This window comes from Camelus ferus, chromosome 31 (genome assembly GCF_009834535.1).
Source record: "Camelus ferus isolate YT-003-E chromosome 31, BCGSAC_Cfer_1.0, whole genome shotgun sequence".
In the NCBI taxonomy this organism is placed as follows: Eukaryota; Metazoa; Chordata; class Mammalia; order Artiodactyla; family Camelidae; genus Camelus; species Camelus ferus.
This window is the reverse complement of record NC_045726.1, coordinates 4,866,189-4,882,841: the sequence shown is the minus strand read 5'-3', so window position 1 is coordinate 4,882,841 and position 16,653 is coordinate 4,866,189. Positions and strand designations below refer to the sequence as shown.

Sequence of the window (16,653 nt, the reverse complement as noted above, 5' to 3'; positions counted from 1 at the left end):
ACAGTGCCTGGCACACAGCACGGTCTAAGCATGGCACGGTTAGAAGCGCTGGCCTGACATTTCGGAGCTCTCAGGGCCGGGTGGCAGGAAGGGGCCAGCAGTGCGTCTGCGATGCAGTCCCTCCCTTTACGGGAGCAACGCCCCGGGGAAGAAGGAAGGACGTTACCTAGCAGGTCTCCTTGTACGCACGTTTACAGTCCCATTCCTGAGAAACACGCTAAGTGGCTTCTAAGACAGTACGTGCCCGTGGGATGTCTGATCGGTTCTGTTTCTTGGAGGATTAACGAGGGTAAACAAAACGGGAATGACGTATTTACAGGAAATGGCTTTCTGGAAATTGTTCTTTGGTTTATACAAGCACCTACGTACAAAAACGAAGGTGGTTCATGACCAAAACACCCCTTTCCACATGCACAAAACATGTACGTACACTGCTTACATACTTCGTATGTTAAACACGAACCAGGGCGTGTCCTCCTCCTGCCTTGGAGAGCTGACCACCTTCCACTTACCCTGTGTCTCACAACTGCATGTATCCTTGAAACTATCGCTACATGTTGACAGTGAGTAAAATACTTAATTCTTTTGAGCCTAATTTTACAATCTGATCCTTTGCGTTATCTTAATCATTTTTAAAGGCATGAGACTAGATGAAATCACCTGAATTAGGTTATGTACAGCGTGTAAAGCCCTGAGGTTGGCCAAAACGCAGACATTAGAAATGGGAGGAAAATAACACTGAAAATAAACAATGTGAGGGGAAGAAATCTGAGAGGCAAGACATCCTAGAAAGGAATCAATGTTTCAATTAGGAGGGAGTGTCATTTGTGTGGGACGCTACTGACAGTTCCAAGGAGATAAATGCACAAAATGTTGCCAGACGTGGTAACGTGGAAGTTGTTCCCAAAAGAAGCATCAATGAAGCGGAGGACACGGAGGCCAAAGAGGAATCATCTGAGGCGAGGACGGGGGCTGTGGCAGTGGGACTGAGGATTCGGGCAACTCAGGGAACGTGCCGGCGAGAGCCAAGTGCACACACGCACCGGAGCCGCGAGGGGAGGGAGTGCGATGAGGTAGGCAGGTTTTGTTTCTGTTCCCGGCACGGAAGACTCAGTAGCACATCTGAAAGCCGACTGGAATTTCAAGTAAAGAGTGTGATGTTAGTAACAAGAGTGTGGGAAGGGCTAACTCCAGGTGCAGGTCTCTGAGGAGTCAGGTCGGGAAAGGGATCCAGACCAGAAGGCAGAGGCGGGGCACCAGCAAGAACAGCACAGCGGCTGCACCGAACCTCCGCCTGCAGCAGAGAACACGGGCGGGCGGGTTTTACAGGCTTCTGTGGTGTTAGGAACACGAACATGTGTGCATTCATGTGTGACTGAAGCATTGCGCTGTACGCCAGAAACTGACACAACATTGGAAACCGGCTATGCTTCAATTAAAAAAATAATTTAAAATTTAAAAAAAATTTAATATATATATTTTTATTGAAGTATAGTCAGTTTACAGTGTGTCAATTTCTGGTGTACAGCACAATGCTTCAGTCATATATGAACATGCATATATTCATTTTCATATTCTTTTTTGCCATAAGCTACTACAAGATACTGAATATAGTTCCCTGTGCTGTACAGTATACACTTGTTGTTTATCTGTTTTACATATAGTAGTTATTTAAAAATTTTTAATTGAAACAATACATAGTCCTTGTTCTCTGCTGTAACAAAGCAGCCCAGGCTGGGGGCTTGAACAACAGACTCTTACTTCTCACAGCTCCAGGGCCAAGATTTGGCGCCAGCAGATTCCATGCCAGATGGGGGCCCTCTTCCTGGCTGGCAGACGGCCACCTTCTCACCATGTTCTCAAGAGGGCTCTTGTCTCTCCTCCTCTGTTTATAAGGACACTAACCCCATTGTAGGGGCCCCACCCTCATGCACACCTAAACCTAATTATCTTCCACCTCTGTGTACCATCCCATTAGGGGCTAGAGCTTTCACATACAAATGGGGGTCAGGGGAGGCACAAACTTTCAGGCCAGAACAACTCCCCATGCCTGAGTCTAGGGGATTCCAGAAGCCCACCGCCAGCTAAAAGGGAGACAAGGAAATCAGTATTTCAACGGAGCACACTGTCCCCCAAAACTGCCTCCCGCAAAAAGCGACAGCTGGCGCTAAGGAGGACAAAGAGGATGAACACGGGATAAGGAAATAAAAAGGTAAAAGCCACGCCGGGTGCAGGCAGGCAAGACAGCATCAGACACGCTCCCGCTGCCCGAAAGTCAAACAGACACCACCAAGAGGCGCAATCTGTACTTTTAACACGTGACTGCGGTTTGAACCTCCACCTGTCCTGTAGCTAGAATTCCTCATACGGATAAAGCTCCTTGTCTGTTTAGGAAGGAGAGGATAACACGTTTGTTGGTTTAAGAGGAAAAGGTCACCTAGCATAGACGGAAGCATAGACGGAGGAGCCCTTCAATCAGTGTCTTTATTTGCACACAGAGAAAAAGGAACAATCAAATACTCATTTTGTAGGACTTGGAGACAGGCTTCAGGACAGAGAGAACTGGCCTGAAGAGAAGACGCTCGGGGCAGAGAGGCCCAAGGCAGCTGCAAGCTGAGGAAATGAAGCCCAGGGACACATTCTCTGTGATGGACAAGGGAGACCAGCCTTTCCCAGGCGATGCCTCGCTCAACCACGCTTGTTCTAGAAGGAACCTGGCAGGTGGGGCACCAAGAATTCAGAGTTAGTGGGAACCCAGAGCAAAACGTAACCATGGAAACGTGAATGCCCACAGAGCATCTGGAGTGACTGAGGAGAAACAGCTTCCCCACGATATGCGAGAGAGGAGTGCAAGCCATTTTATTTAACTATGAAAGCAACGTGGAGCCTGAGTTCAGAGGCACTGGGAGACACTCAGCTGAGTAACACCTGCTGTGTCTTAAAATCATCCTGTAGCTTGAACTACATCACTGGCCAGTCCGATCCGAGCATTCACCTGCCACGTGCCTCCTGTCCTTTCATGTGAAGTTATGATGATCGAGGCCTCCTGCACGGTTTTGTTACAGAGAAAATGAGTGTCGCTGGCCACGTAGGGAGTTATCAAGTCAGACGGTGATGGAATGAACACAGAATTCATCCACAAACATGCAACCACGCAGAAGCAAGCAAAGCAAACAGTCTCAGCAAAAGCTCAGCTGTGACGCAGGATTGCAGATGGTCGTTCGTGATCACAGAGTAAATGTTTACTTTTAAACATAAACATTAAGATATTTTGTCAAAATGTTACAAACCCAAAATGAAACAGGTGAAAAATAGAGCTCGTCACCCAGCTACGAACCAGCATTAAAGGGTGTTTCCGGTGCTTCTGGCCCCACCAGAATTCAAGTTGGAGATGAAATCAGTGAAGTTTTGTAGATTCTCACAGTTCACCCATAAGCCTCCAGTGAAGAGGCAGACGACTGGGTCATTGTCAGAAGAATGAGATCAAGCATCCAGTGCATCGTAGGTGCCACCCGACCTCCATAGCCTCCTGGTCCTTATCTGCAAAACGGCAACACTGATCTTTCACCAAGAGTTGTCGTCAGGAGTAAACAAGCTGGTGTACGTCAAGGTGTCCAGCATCGCGCAGTAACACAGTAAATCGCGAGGCCCAGTAAACGTGCTTTCCAATGCACTTTCTATGGGAGTCACGTTACTTTGGTTAACCACCTTAGATTCTACTTTGATACACTTGGGAATTCAATCAGTACTCATTCGTATTTCTGATTTAGGAAAAAATGAGTTGTTCAAGAAAAAAAATCACAGGAGTTATTAGGCCCTTTGCTCTGCGATGTCTAGTGATAGAACATTTAGATGTTCGCTCAATCCTGTCTGAGTAACTTCTCAGCAGAGAGTGTATCACCTCATGAAGCAAGCCGGCCTATCGCCAACACTCGAGCCCATCAAAGACATAAGCAAGAGAGGGTACTGGAGTTTCTCACCCTCCTCCCGCTGTCCATGGTCCTCAATTGCTGGGAAAAACCTGGCCGCCCCTCGTTTTCCTCGTAGGTCGCAGAGCTGTCCTTGGGCTCAGGCTGCCTGTCGTTACGAGACCAGAGGAGGCGAAATGAGATGTTAAAGGGCCCTTAACTTTCTCCCTAGAGCGAGTCCAGAGCAGGGGGCTCCTCACACTTTTCACACCAGTGACAAAGGCCGCATGAAACCCTTCCCCAAGTTAGGGTCATGGTCCCTTTACTGCTCTTGGACTTAGACTTTGAATGTTCCCAGTCTGAGCTGTTACCCACTCCAAAATCTGAAACCCTTTCCTCCTTTGGGAGGAAGAAGAAAATGTGCCGCTTTCTCCAGGTCTTTTCTGGGCAGTACTGGGCTCAGCTCTGCAGCCCCCACTGTCCAGCTGCTCCCCTGCCCCCGGTCAGGCCACGCCTCCCTTCCCGCACCTCTGATGACTTACCTGCAGCTTCCTGTACACACAGGGGCCGGGCTGTCAGGAATACACCTGGGCGATGGAGGTCTTGGGAGGAGGCAGGGAAGGGTGGCACCCAGAGACCAGAGACTGCGCCCTCCAGGATGGGACACTGACGTGTCCACCACCTCGAGCATCAGGGCTGCAGACAGGAAAACCCAGTGGGACAGGAGGCTGCAGAAGCTTCCTCCATGCTCTCTGCATTCTTGGGTCAAAATCAAGATCAGAGCCTAAAGGCTATTTATGACCATTTCAAATTTATACCATTTTTATAAGACATAACTCTTTTGTAATGGCACATTAATCACAGACATTAGAGAGAGAGAGAATACCAAAAGCCATCTAATTCTGGCTGCTCATCCCAATTACTCTCCAAGCTTTATTATTGGCAGGGTCTGACCCGTCTTATTTTAAATTATTCCAGCACCTCACCTCATCACTATTTTTTTTTTTTTTGGAAATTGTTTCTCATTTTAATAGCCTCAACTGAAGCAAAATTTCTAATCTGGAGTCTAAAATTTTCTTTTGCTTGGTGTCAGGCCGTAATTCTTGATTACACCGTGTTGTCTTTTTTCACACCAGGGGAGTATAAACGTGAGAGCCAACTTTGGGAGACAACAGCGGGGCGCCACCTGGTGGCAGGAGACCGGGACAGCGTCGTCCCTTTACAAAGCAAACAGCGGTTCTTAAAAAATACGGCGTTGATCTCACTCTGCTCCTCCTCAAAATCCCCCAGGGCTCTCTGCCGTCCCCAGGACAAAGTTCCACTTGCTATGCCTGGGACTCGAGGCATATTGCAAACTGGTTCCTAGTTAATATTTCTAGCCTTGACTGCCATTATTTAATTATAAAGAAAACTTACACAAAGAATGAACCAAACTTGAATTTTCTTAAAACAGTCTTTGTTGACATTCATTACCATTTAAGAATGTGCTTTTTCTTATTATAATGTTAACTCAGTTTTAAACATGTGCAGTGAATGACAAGCAGAAAAGGAAGGAAGAAGACAGGGAGGGAGGGAGGAGAGAGAGAAAGAGAAAGAGGAAGGAAGGAAGGAAGGAAGGAAGGTGGGAAGAAAGGATTCCAAGGACACAGTTAAAAAGTTAAATCAGAGAATTACAAACTGCCAATTTACATCAGGAGAGAAATGCTTAATATGGCTAATAGTGAAACAAATGTAAGTTTTAACCCCAGTAATATGCTACTTATTAACCTATCCATTAAAAATTTTAAAGAACATTATTTTATAGATATATACGATTTCTTAGCCAACACCTTATTAGTAAGTAATTAGCTCATTTACAATTTTCCCCTCTGTGCTTTTTCTGTCCTCTCCCTGGGACACATTCTATCACTGGAAGTTCTGAACGCAGCAACAGGTGCATCCGGTGTTCCAAGCCGCCCTCCAGAATGTCTGTGTGGCCCCCCTCACCCAGGGCTGGCGGGCACAGGGGTGTTATGTGCACTGCACGACGTTTCCTGGCCAGGAAGAGTCTTGGCGGATAGGAGAGCGGGGAGGCTGAAATCTGGGAGCTTTGCTTGCCAAGCCCCAGGCCCTGTCAGAAGTCTGGTCTCTTTTCATCTCTGTTATTTTCATTAGCAGCAACGCTGAGACGTGCCGTCCTCTCTCCAAGGTCTCTGTATCCGCAACGGCTGGTGGAGCTGCGTCATCAGCTGTGCAAACTTAGCTCTCAGTGACATGACCTCTTACTCCCACAACGTAGGGACTCATGTTTGTATCAGGAAATGTATGAAATTATTTTTTGCATTCTAATTCAATTATGTATTTGTCTTATACACAACCAGTTGTCCCAACATCATACATTGAATCACATATCATTATTAGAAAACTGCCTTTTCCCATATATGGCTTCTTGAATATCACTGCTAAGGTATTTCATTATCAATGAAAATCTTATATCATTTTTCTTATTTTAAAAAAGTCTTGTTGTATGTGGAATCTAAAAGAAAAAAGAAAAAAAAAGACACTATGAACTCATCTACAGAAACAGACTTGCAGACATAGTAAACAATCTTCTGGTTACTGGGGAAAGGGGGTGGGAAGGGATAAATTTGAGGGTTTGAGATTTGCAAATGTTAGCCACTATATATAAAAATAGATTTTAAAAAGTTTCTTCTGTACAGGACAGGGAACTATATTCAATTTCTCATAATAACAAACAATGGAAAAGAGTCTGAAAAGAAAAAACATATATGTATGTGTATGTATAACTGAATTGCCTTGCTGTACACCTGAAACTAGCATTGTAAATCATATACACTTCTATAAAAAATAAAATTAAAAAAATAAAAAATTAAATTAAATTTTGGTTATACAATAAAATAAACATATCCTGGGTCAAAAAAAGTCTTAGCCATTTTAACACATTATTTATATTGATACATTTTGGAGTAGTTTAGTTGGAATTTTTATTGCAATTATATTTATATTTACACTTAATTTTAGAAGAAATAAAATTTTTATTACATTCTGTTTGCCTTCTAGGAAAAAAGATTTCCTCTCATTAAATTCTGTTTTTATGACACTCAGTGATATCTCATAGTTTTCTTCGTCTAAGTCCCACACATTTCTTGTTAAGGTTACTTACGGGTCTTTTAAAACATTTTCTGTTTATTACTAGGATCTGTTTTTTATTATATTTTATAAGAGGTTATTGCTGGCATATAGGAAAGTTATTGATTTTTAAATAATTTTCAACTAGGCTTCTCATATTTTTTTTTAAGTTATGTTAATCTTTCAGATGCTCGCTTGGATATTCCAGATACACAAGCGTCGTCCACAGAGTGTAGACGCCTGGCCGCCCGGAGGCAAGCACAGCCCCAGCACTCATCTCCCTGCACCCCCTTCACCTCCAGCTCCTCCTCCCAAAGGTTAAATAACACAGCAGTTTAACTGCAACACCCAGAGAGAACTTGTGCCTGACTGTGCACCTGTCATTTAGACTCACGGTAGGAACAGGTCTGGTTTAGTGTAACTGTTGGTAAAAACCGCTGACAAATCACTGGAGCCACCCCCACCCCCAGCCTGCCCAGAGCCATTTCACTCCTCCTGGCTCTGCTGTAAACAAAGGAGCAAGCTTCCGAACGGTGGGTCGACCAGATGTCCCTGCACTCAGCAGCCATGCTCTGAAAGTGCCTTCAACATCCAGCTGGATGCTTTCCTGAAGTACAAGGCTGTGACAACTGTCACTGCAATCCTGTTAGTAACATCACTTCACGTCCACCAAACAGCCAATCGTGTTGCTCCGGGCAGGACGAGCACACAGCAGACCCTGTGACATGAGAAGTGGGTGGAGGCGGCCCTGTCCAGTTACCTGCTAGACACACTCTCCTCACCCCAAGTGCCTTAGAACTCCCCTGAGAACGGAGTTAGTGGACTGAGAGCCTTGCTGACGGTCTCAGCAAACCTCCAGGACCAGTTCTTCAGTGCATCTACCAGGTGAGTCTGCCTTCCTTGGCGATTTTCATGACCTGTAAACTATGAACTGTGTTGGCTCCACTATATTTATAAGAAAAGAGTACTTTTCAAATAAAAATGTGTGCCTGCTGTAGTAAGAAATTCCCACCGCAGTTACGTAAATCCCCACAAATCGCTGCCTCTACCTCTGTTTTAAAACCAGACCAGGTACTCATGTGTTTCTACGTACCTACTAGATGGGGCTCCCCAAGCACAGAGGTGGGGTCTTTGGATATTCTACACAGTCTTCGACACATGACAGGTGCTTAGGTCCAGGGTTTTTGAAGGGAAAGGCAAGGCAGAAGAATATAAGGAAGCAACTGGCTAAAAACAGGCCAGCTTTACAGATTCAGTAGGAAAAAAATAATTTTGTATCCTCTTTTCTATCTTAACCACATTTACTTGGGATATAATAAATGAAAGGAAAGCATAGTTCATGCGGTAGTATTAGGCAGAGAATGTGTCTAAAGCCTTTGGACCGTCGCTCCCATGGCTCAGCCTGTGGGTTTTCAGCAAGCAGCCTGAGAGGCACATGAGCATCTGAGAGACACCAGTGGCAGATGAGGTCCTGAGACTGTGCTCTAATAGAAAGAGCTTTCCCGTGAGCCTGAAGGTGGTCATCCTTGTTTCTGAGCTTCTGAAAAGGGCCAATCTGGCTCAGATCAGTTACCCACTAAAGCAGTAGGACCTAATGGGAATTTTAGCTCTAGACTCATATCACAGACATCCAAATTCCAGCTGTGCTGTTTACGACAGCCAAGCCATGGAAGCAACCTAAATGCCCAGTGACAGGTGACTGGATAAAGAAGCTATGGTGTATATACACAATGGAATACCATTCAGCCATAAAAAAAGAGTGAAACAAAGCCATTTGCAGCAACATGGATGGGCCTAGAGATGATTATTCTAAGTGAAGTAAGCCAGAGAAAGACAAATATCATATGATATCACTTACATGTAAAAAAAATGATGCAAATGAATTTACTTACAAAAACAGAAACAGACTCACAGGCATATAAAATAAACTTAAGGGTACCAAAGGGAAAGGTGGGGGATAAATCAGAGTTTGGGATTAGCAGATAAACACTATTTTATATATAACAAACAAGGACCTACTGTACAGCACAGGGAACTATATGCAATATCTTGTAATAGCCTACGATGGAAAAGAATCTGAAAAATAATACATGTGTATATATATGTATTTACAACTGAATCGGTTTGCTGTACACCTGAAACATTATAGATCAACTACACTTTAAAAAAAATTCCAGCTGTAGAATTGAGGAAAAGATCAATAAATGACTTTGCTAGATCTGGAAACCGTATCACCTGAACATACACACAAGCTCACTCACAGGTTCATTTCACAGAAATCACCACAAACGTGCTGCACACACAAGCCCAGACATTCGACCGTGCTTCCTTTCCCAGGTGAACCTAACAGATGGCACTGGAAGATGCAGGCTGAGATTGAGGTTAAAAAAGGAAGAGATCTGATTACCAACCACAAGCCAGGTAAATTTTCTGAGGTGACATTTTAAATCCTTTCTTCTTGTTGTATAACCTCCATGGCGTGTTTCTATCGGGACCACTGGTTTTCCAGGCTCCTTGGCATTTATTTTAGTTGTCTGAACACAGCGTTTTCAAAGGACAGAACAGACATTTAAATATACACAGGGAGACAATTTTAATCTGAGTTTCTCTAGAGAATTACATTTGGTCCCTTTTCACAGCGTCCGCGCGCCCGTCTCTAGAACCCACCCGCTAGTTAAACGCCATCAGGTCTGCCACACAGATCACTGTCATTTTACAAAATTTCGGTATCTGTCCATGCAAAGACAGTATTTTCACATTATCTATAAAATGGTCCTGGTAAAGATATTTGGGGTCTTAAATTTCATTAACTTCACTTACTTCTCTGTCTACACTCTTGTGTGAATACATCCCCTCAAGCAAAAAGCAGACGTTGCTTTACAGAAACATTTTGCATAAATACATTATTTTCATCGAACAGTCAATAAATTCACTTCCTTATGGCAACATTCCACCGCAGAATGGTAAAACCCATCAACTTCCTGCCAATATGAACATTTTTCATAACAAGTACGTGAAGAGAAACCATCAAAGATTAAATTTATGTCTCGGGGGCAGTTACATCACTCTTGACGACTCGTGATGTGTGAACAAAGCACAGGAACTTCCAGCATCCAAAAGGAGCGGTTTTACCATGGCCAACACACTTTCCTGGAGAGTAAACCTGTGTATATTTAAGGCATAAGTCTCAAAACACAAGGTAAGCATTTTAAAGAACATTTTGTATCAGGGTCATGTCCCCACTAAGGTGAACTGCCTTTACATTTTCTGTTTTTTCATGTTCAAGTGAGAACAGGGAATCCTAGAAATAGCTCATGAGGTCATTTCCTATAATGGTGGTCTAGGAAATTGGAACTAACTCTCTGTCTAGAAACAAACTGAAATTGCTGGATGAAATATACAAACGTCTTCTTAGAAGCATCAGGCAGCTAAGATGATATGCAATTTAGCCAGATCTGAGGGGTAAATTTGAATCCAGAGAAAAGGGGGGCACCGATGTTCCTTTCATCTGAAGGCTTTGCTACTTGGAAACTCTGAATTTTGGTTGGAAGAGGCATACAAAATATGGGAAACAGAAATCAAAATCTAAGATCTGCTCAAGGTGGAGGGTCTCAGAGGAGACTGAGGCCACAGTGGACCATGCAAGTCAACCAGGTTAGCCACTCAAATTGACATCCCCCAAGAGGCCCAAAAACTCATGAATTTAACCAGATTCCAGATAGACGAGGTGCTGAACATAAACACTGAAAATCTTCCTGAAAGCAGTGGTTCCCCAACTTAAGCATCAGAATCACACAGAGAGTTGTGAAAGCACATAAACGCTGGACCTCAGCCCCATGCTTTCTGATTCAGTAGGTCCAGCATGGAACCCGGGAACTGACATTTCCAACAAACTCTCAAGTGATGCTGAAGTTGCTGGTCCAGGGACCACACCTGGAGAACCACCGTTCTAGATGGACACACCTACATCCTAGGCCTCAAGTTATCTCAACAAAAAAAAACGTTCACAAGGATATCGAGCAGTATATGGTAAGTGATAAATAAGCCCTCGAGGAAATAAATATGAGTGAAAGTCAAAAGCAAGCCACACAACTTCGAATACTGGAATTAACAATAACAGACCATAAAACCGCTAACAATTAACTGATCGGTTAATTCACTTCATCAACATCTGTAGTTTAAAAACGAGAGTCAAGCTTAAAACACCTGGGAAACAGGGGCGGGGCGGAGCTCAGAGGTAGACGGTGTGCTTAGCACGCACAAGGTCCTGGGCTCCAACCCCAGTGCCTCCATTAAAAAATAATAATCAAAAAATAAATAAACCTAATTGCCTCCCCCATCCTAAAAAAAAAAGCAAGAAAACAGTGTTTTTTAAAAACACAGGAAATAGAAAATTGTATAGTAACAGCACAGATTTGAAAAAAAATGCAAATAGATATCCTGGAAATGAAACAGCAATTAAGCAAATGAGACTAATGACAGATTAGATGAAGCTGAAGGGAGAATCAGTGAGCGGGCAGACAGGTCGGAAGGAAGAGTCTGGGTCAGGAGTCAGGAAACTACAGTCCACAGGCAATTGCTGGCCTGTTGCTTATTTTTTAAGTAAAGTTTAATTGGAACACAGCCATGGTCATTTATTTACACGTTGTCTGAACCCTGAACTGGGGTTAGGAGAGAGTGAGACACCGCGGAGGCAAAGCTGAAGGAGGCATCCACGCGCAGGCAAGTGCCGACTCTCCACTTGTTCCGCCCTGAACAGTGTCTTCTTAACCGTAACCCCTTGACCCGCTCCTGGCCTTGGGGACCCCCTCCTGGCCCTGGAAGAAGGCACGAGAGGGCCTCCTGAGGGGTAGATACATGGAGCTATCCATTTTTGCTGTAATGATTACATTTGTGAAGTTTTCTGTGTTTATTTCAGTTTCAATTTTTTTTTTTAAAGAAATGCTCTTCTAAGTCAGGTTAAAGATGAAATAACAGCAAAAGGGAGAAACATTTGTAAGTCGATAACAATGAAAATACTGCCTATCAGGGGAAGCGGGATGAAGTTAAGGAGCCGACACTTCATGCATGTGCTGGTGAAGCAGGCAGGACAAGCGTACGTGATCGGGCACCTGTTCAAGGGCAGCAGATCTGGGGCGTGGGCGTTCTGCTCCCGCGCTTCAGCCTCCAGGAGCCCGCGGCCCCCGGCCCAGCGTGACACGCACGGCAGCATCCCCAGCAGCACTGCTGCGCTGCAGGGCTGTGAGAATGACTGAATCACAGCCACGGGCAGAAGCACGAGCCAGCCTCACACACGTAGCGCTGCCCAGAAGCAGCAAAGGAGAGTAACCCGCACCATCTCATTCCATGTGTAGGAAACTCCAGAACAGGCACAACTTCAGTCAGAGCTGAGAACTTCCTCGAGGTGAGGGGGGAAGGAACAGAAGGAACAGAAAGTGATCTTCTCTTCTTACAATGGCTTATTTCTTAATACGGGTGAAGATTACACAGTATTTGCTTTTTAATTATTTATGAAACTCTGCATTTGTTTTTATGCACTTGTCTGCATATATTTCAAATTTTTTAAAATGTTTAAATAAGAAAAAAAGAAAAGCCATAATATGGGGATTAACTGAATAAAAGAGGATTAAGACAGAGTTCTCCCGTGTAACTGCAGACTTTGGCTATACTTCTGAAGTCACAGGCTACCATGGCGTCACATCGGACAATGTGCTGGTGACTGAGGTCCTTGAAACACCAGCGTTCGTGAACCTGAGGGAAGAGCGGTATAATGGGGATGCGTGTACTGCTCTGACGGGTGGCCTCAACAAACATGGGAAATGACCTACTAACGTGGAAAATACAGCACGCACGCAAACGGCACAGAGCGATATGATGGAAATGCACGTACCACTCGCCCAGCTGCGGTATTTATCAGCATTTTGCACACCAAGTATTCCCCCCACCCCTCAAATTCTTTTTCTGAGTATTTTAAAGGAAAACTCAGATATGTCGTTCATCTGTAAATACATAAGCAATTCATTTTAACAAATAAAAGCAGGTTTTAATATCACCACCGCGGCATCATCGTCATACCAAAAGTTCCAACAATTTTTTAATATCATTGATACAAGTTTAATTGTCCTTTTATCTCAACAATTAATTTTTTAGTTGTTTTCTCTGAAGCAGGATCAAAAATAAGGTCTACACTCTGCATTTCATCTTTAGACTCTTTACTCTGCTCCTTAACAACCCACTCCCACTTTTTTTTTTTTAATGCCATTGCTCTATTGTAGAAAACAGATCATTTGCGCTGAGAAGGGCTCAAGTTCTGGGTTTGGCTGTTGCCTTGTAGTGCTGATAATCTTTTTCGTTATCTGCCTTTTTTTTTTAAATTTTTGTAACTATACAAACTTACCTTCCGATCTTGATACCATAGCATTCAGGTGCAGAAACCATTATCTGCCAGGGTACACATGAACACTCACTTAACACCCTAAAGGAAAGAAAGAACACTTTCAAAAAAAAAGTCATTCAGTTGACAACGGTCAGGTCTAAACCACTGATTTGATGCAATCATAATTGCATTGCTATAGATCTAAATCTAGTTACAGAAAAGACTTCAGAACTAATGGACTTTCCCACTCATTATGTTTAGGATAATGAACTCTTTTCCAATTAACTGTTATTCCTAAACCCTAAATCAGTCTTCCCTGTGCACTCAGGAAATCCCATTTGCAGCACAAATCGAGTAATTCATAGAGCAGCGTTTCCCACTTGTGGACCCCATACTGCGCCTTCATCAGATTCACAGGATATTGATTCTAGATAAATTGAGAAACAGAATTACCACAAGCTTTTAAATAATAAAATAAATAACCCTACTTAAATTAACAATATTAAAAATATTTTATGTCAGTAAGATAGATGACATTACTTGAAATTTTTTCACCAACTTATTTATCTTAGGCCTAGTAACCAATAACCTGGGATTGCAAATCAGGCCCTGTATCCAGTTAATTACTTCATTTATTCTTCATTTCTACCAATTCAGAAATTTTTAATGTATATTAAGACTTAAGAAACACAAGTTGGCTAAAATGAATTTTAATGTTTTGTGTTTCTGCCTTATAGTTTTAGGTATTTGGATCAAACATGAAATACATCCAAATTATTAGGAGATTTCACACTAAATACCAGGTCCTTTGTGCTAAAAGGCGCTGAATTAATTACAACATCATATTCAAAAGCATTTTACCGATCAGGAAGGGGCACAGGGGTAAACATATTTCGAATTCTCATTTTCTGTATTTATTTATGCAAAATGTTTCTTCATGTTCTGTTGCGGTATTTAAACTTGTTTTTAAACTATATCACACGTTGTCATTCATTTTTTTTTAATCTGACAAGCGAAGAAGACATTTGCGGGCTGAAAAAGAACCACATTCTTGACAATCAAGCTGCGTGCACCAATTCAGACAAGAAATCTGTTGTCTTATCATCAACACTAAGATCGTGTTGTCACTAAAGTAATACATTCAGACCATTCAAGGTACTACATGTGATTCTGAGAAACGTCACAAAGCAAAAGTGCCTGAACTCACAGAAACAGATCTTAATCTTTTACTGGTGCTGTGAATCTGTAAAGACATCTCATCTCTCAGCTGAAAAGCTCCCAGGAGCAACCTTCTCCTTGGCAGCTAGCACACTTCAGAGGGGAAGCTGAGTCTTGTCTTCACGTCCAGCCTGCATCTTTGAACTGCAGCCTGCAAAGTCAGACTCTCAGTGGCCACGATGACCCTCAGTCACAATGTCTGCTCTCTACTTGGACATCAAATCCAGAAGGGCACACTGCCAGCTCCTGGCTGGGTAGCTGACATGTAGATGCTCACCATTTTATTTGCCTGTCAAAACCCTACTTGGGACAAACATAGTGACCTCTGCTTGTTATGTATACCAAACACCTTCTCTAATCATAGTGAGAAAGGTCACTGTGTATTTCCCCACATACTAACTGAAAATGGATTCACATCAGGACCTCCCTCACTGATTGAACAAAATATTGATCATATGTACAGATAGTCACTCTTGCACGATGTGTGTCATTGACACCCATCTGACTGTCTGCTCCCAGTGTTCCCTTCACACAGGATCTTCCGGCCAGGTAAGTGTCCTTTCTCTTACACAGAAGGGCCACAGTGCCTTTGCATGAGCTTGTCCCTCGGACCCAGGGGTGGAGGGTGCTGCTCTCTATTTCACAGGGCCACTTCCTCTCATCATCTTGATCTCAGTTAAAAGCCGCTCCCCAGTAACATCTCAAGCTGTAGTACCACACTCCCAGTCACTTACCATCACATCCAGGAAGGGTGCTAAATGTTATTCAATGATCTCATTTGGAAGTTTGAGATTTGTTCATGTTAACCACTATATGTAAGAATAGATTTTAAAAAAGAACAAATTTCTTCTGTGTAGCACAGGGAACTATATTCAATATCTTGTAATAACCTTTAATGAAAAATAATATTAAAACAAATAGATGTGTGTGTGTGTGTGTGTGTGTGTGTGTGTGTGTGTGTGTGTGTGTATACATATATATATGCATGACTGGGACATGATGCTGCACACCAGAAACTGACACACTGTAACTGACTATACTTCAGTTAAAAATTTAATTTAATTTAAAGTAAATAAATAAATGTATGCTATTTAATGCTCTCTAAAGCACGAGCACCAGTCGGAAGGGGTGCAGGCTGCAGGCAGCAGGCAAAGCGAGACTGGAGCATGGCTGCTGAGCGTTTACCCCACCAGCATGAAGCTCTCTGGTCTCTTCAGAGCACTTGTCACTTTCTGAAATTAACCTTGACTTGGCTGTTGCCTGGCTCCTCCCAATAAAGACCAGAGCTTTCTTCACCATGAATCCCCAGTACCTAACAGTCTGTCACGTGTCACCTGCTGTTTAGCAGGTGTTAAATGTGGACCTTGGTCAGCGCCTGACTTTGCTCGGAACAGCACCACTGTGGATGGAGTCTTGACCGTTTCCGTTTCTCACGTGCCACGAGCAGCAGCGTTAGATTATCTCACATAGGAAAACCTCCTTTTGTTACCGTCTAGGAAAAACCCAGTGAGTCTGCCAAGCAGGCGACTCAACTTTGCTTAAAGACGGATGACGCAAAAGCATCAGAGGTTCCCTAAGATTCTTTGACGCACCTGACAGCCCGATGAGCTCTAACTGGTCCACAGACCCTGGTCACTCCTTCTGAGGACCGTCAGTGGACCGTGGACCGCGCATCCATAAACACTTCCACAGAGCACAGTTTGACTTCGAGTCAGTAAGTGTCCACATTTCCACAAGTGCCAAATTAGGGGCTTTCCTTCTAAATTTCGTATCATTTGTCTTATATGAAAGATGAGTAAAACCTAAGAAAGTAGTAAGATTACGTTTACTTAAATGGTATGGAAGAGACCACGAGTGTAATCAGAAGGTTCAAAAAATTTTTAATAATGATTATGAGAGTTTATATTTAAACTACACATAAAAACAGTAGACACAAAATTTACAAAATGCTTATAAAGTACCAAACCCTCTCCTGAGCTTTCTTCGTCTGCAAATAAGGGTAACAGAACCTACTTGAGGCGG

The 16,653-nt window shown here is 43.2% G+C and overlaps 1 long non-coding RNA gene across 1 annotated transcript in view; it reads right to left on the bottom strand.

Annotated features, from left to right (window-relative positions):
• Positions 1 to 4,088: 4,088 nt before the first annotated feature.
• Positions 4,089 to 16,653, bottom strand: part of LOC116660767 — a 33,366-nt gene continuing 20,801 nt past the window's right edge. The window contains exons 5-6 of the long non-coding RNA XR_004316382.1: positions 13,435 to 13,512; positions 4,089 to 6,423 (exon numbers count right to left, since the gene is read on the bottom strand). This is a non-coding gene — a long non-coding RNA (uncharacterized LOC116660767). The remainder of the gene's footprint in view (positions 6,424 to 13,434; positions 13,513 to 16,653) is intronic.